The sequence below is a fragment of the Neophocaena asiaeorientalis genome, unplaced genomic scaffold (assembly GCF_003031525.2).
Source record: "Neophocaena asiaeorientalis asiaeorientalis breed wild unplaced genomic scaffold, Neophocaena_asiaeorientalis_V1.1 scaffold335, whole genome shotgun sequence".
NCBI lineage: Eukaryota > Metazoa > Chordata > Mammalia > Artiodactyla > Phocoenidae > Neophocaena > Neophocaena asiaeorientalis.
Window position 1 is genome coordinate 836,219 of NW_020173924.1, and position 3,376 is coordinate 839,594.

Consider the following 3,376-nt stretch of genomic DNA (forward strand, 5'->3'; position numbering starts at 1 on the left):
ATCTTTCAATACCAGTTAAAACACATCCAACTATTTAATGATTATATACTTGCGATAAAAGAGTAAAAATAATTAATTCAAACATGGATTTTTGGTAATAGAATATTTCTGCACTTAACAAGAATTGTTGATTAATAAGTTAGGTTTTATAGTTAAAACAAGACTAAATTGGTTTTGCAGGAAAACAAGGGAAAAGGCCTTAAGAAGAATTTGTCAGGCGCAATTTGCAATCATAGATGTTATCATAAAGAAAATAAAATTGTGTAAGTAAGGAAGCAAAGGACTTACTCAGCAGAAGGCAGGTCTAACAGGTTTGATTCTGAATAGAATACAGCTGAAAAGTGAATATTAGGAGATTAATTCTAAAGTAGATTTTCCTAGAGATGCTGAAAATTGCAAGAAATCACTTGCTGAAGTTGAGCGTCAGAGCATTTGAAACATAAGAGTCATCCCAACATCGCTGAATTTTCACTTCAACTAATTTACTTTTGTTAAGTTCATTACTGAGATAACCAAAACCTGCGTTAAAATTATCCTCTATTAGAAGGACTCAATAGGATGACATACATGCATTTGAAAAAGGAGCTTAATCGCATAATAAAAGCCCTGAAAAGATGTTATACATCACTTCCATCTATTTAACATCCATGAAATCATTTAAAATCATTTTTAAATGATGTTAAATCATTTTATTTAACATCATGAAATCATCATACCAAAATGTAGAGATCTGTATTAGTTTTTCCTCAGGTGTTGCTTTTTTTTCTTTGTGATTTTAAAATATTCACTCTATACACACTTCAATCGCTGTTGTGTTATTGTTTTTCCTAATAGCATCTTTAGAAATGACATGCTTTTGCTGTTCAACTAAAATTTGTAAAAATAAATTACCTCTCGATTTTTTTGAGATTAATCACAGTATAGTTTCTTTGTTAAATCTTAGGTGATTGAAAATAAATCACATGTGCCACAAATCTTCTTTGAACCACAAGCATTGCAAATTGACATTACAGTGTGGATTTTTCATCTTGACAGCTTATGGTAGGGGTCAAGTTGCCCCAGATTTTTTTCTTTAAAGAAGAACAGGTTAAATCTGGTCAAACATAGAGAATGAAACAAAGACTTGTTTATTGATGTAAAGGAATCAACTTGTGGATCAGATTCTATATGGGATTTATTTCAACTGCAACTGGATAGATTGAAAAGTTGAACCATAAAAATTAGCAGTAATTTTGCTCTTTTCTAGGGGCCAAGATAAAGGGACTTTATTCAAAGAAACAATGGAAACTGGGCTTGTTCTAAGTGTAGGAAAACAAACACACACAAGAAGAAAGTCAATATAGTCTTTTCAGGGCACAGATACAAAACATATTTTTCAATGTTATTTGATTAACAGTGAATGCTTCTGCCAATAAAAATCTCAATACTATAATTATACTTGCTTTGTAAATGTAGTAGTAAAGTGAAAGGAATCAACCCAAACATATCCTAAAATACTTAGTCTAAGGAATAGTATCACCATGCAAATATGTGATATGCTGCCATAACAAGGGTAGGATGGGCATTTATACTCTCCTATAACTGTATATAAAGAGTCAGAGAAAAAGTCAAGGACCTCTTGCTGTTGCAGAATACATATATTCCAGTAAAGGCAAACTTCAGTAAACTATTATTTTGCTTCTGGCATGGGAGTTAGGCTCTGCATGTGCCATGATCAGAAAATGTCTTGGGGACAGGGGATAAAATAGCATATCATAAATATAGGAAAAGTGAGGCAGATGCTAAGTTAGGGGTTATAATTATGATACTCCTCTTTCTTTTTAAAAGTACTTTGGGGACTTCCTTGGTGGCGCAGTGGTTGGGAATCCTCCTGCCATTGCAAGAGACACAGGTTCGATACCTGGTCTGGGAAGATCCCACAGGTCACGGAGCAACTAAGCCCCTGAACCACACTACTGAGCCTGTGTTCTAGAGCCCGTGAGCCACAACTAATGAGCCCGTGCACCATAACTACTGAAGCCCACGCACCCTAGAACCTGCACACCGCAACTACTGAAGCCCTCACGCTCTAGGGCAGGGGTCCCCAACCACCGGGTCTCAGACCAGTATGGGTCCAAGGCCTGTTAGGAACCAGGTTGCACAGCAGGAGATGAGCAGCAGGTGATCGAAGCTTCATCTGTTGCTCCCCATCGCTCACATTACCACCTGAAATATTCCCCCCATCACTCACATTACCACCTGAACCATCGCTCGCATTACCGCCTGAACGAACCCTACTCCCACCCCCCCAACCCCCCAGTCCGTGGAAAAATTGTCTTACACGAAGCTGGTACCTAGTGCCAAAAAGGTTAGGGACTGCTTTTCTAGGGCCCACTTGCTGCAACTACTGAGCCTGTGTGCTGCAACTACTGAAGCCTGCGCGCCTAGACCCCGTGCTCCGCAACAAGAGAAGCCACCACAGTGAGAAGCACGCGCACCACAACAAAGAGTAGCCCACGCTCGCCACAAACAGAAAAAGCCCGCGCACAGCAACAAAGACCCATCACAACCAAAAATAAACAATAAAAGTACTTTTGCTACATCAGATAATATTTAATAAACTATAGTTATATAATAGGTGCTATACTTATTCTCCAGGTAAGTTCATCTTATTTAGTCCTCCACAGCAATGCTACAAAGTAATTTTTATTTATTTTACTCTAGATGTGAGAAAACTAAGGCATAGAGAGAAAGTAATTTGCTTTTGGTTCACTAGCTAGTGAGTGTCAGAGTCAGAAGTGAATTGAGATTATCTGACTACAGTGGCTGTGCTTTTGATTCCTGGATAGATGGTCATGATAACCCATTTGCATAGAACTTTTAGAGTCCTTAAAGAATTTTCATGATTATGATCTCATTTCCCGCTTATGACCATTATATTCAATCTGGGGGATGGTCACTGTTCTGTATAATAGACAGAAACACTAAAATATGTCTGTTTTTAAATAGTAATTTTAGGAGTGATTGGGTCCAGAGTTTATAGGATCAGTTAAGGCTCCTGTTACAACTGCATCACTCAGTCAGGCTTTTTTGTACTGCCCTACAGGTGCCCACTCCTTGAAGAACACACCCAATTAAACCTCCTGCATTCAAGTGTATATCTCAGAAACTGATTCTAGGGACCCTGATCTAAAACAATAGTTTCAATATCAAACCATTCTCTTGAGTCTTTTGTTAAATCTTCTCGGTCTTTTTAACATTTTTTTGTTGATTTCTTTTTCTCAGTACTCTATGCATCCCATAAAGCATATTTATTTTATATTGTTCAGTTTTGATATTCCGTCTCTAATTTCTGGAGACTCTAGCTTGTTTCTTTGGGTGTTTTATGTTTTTATTA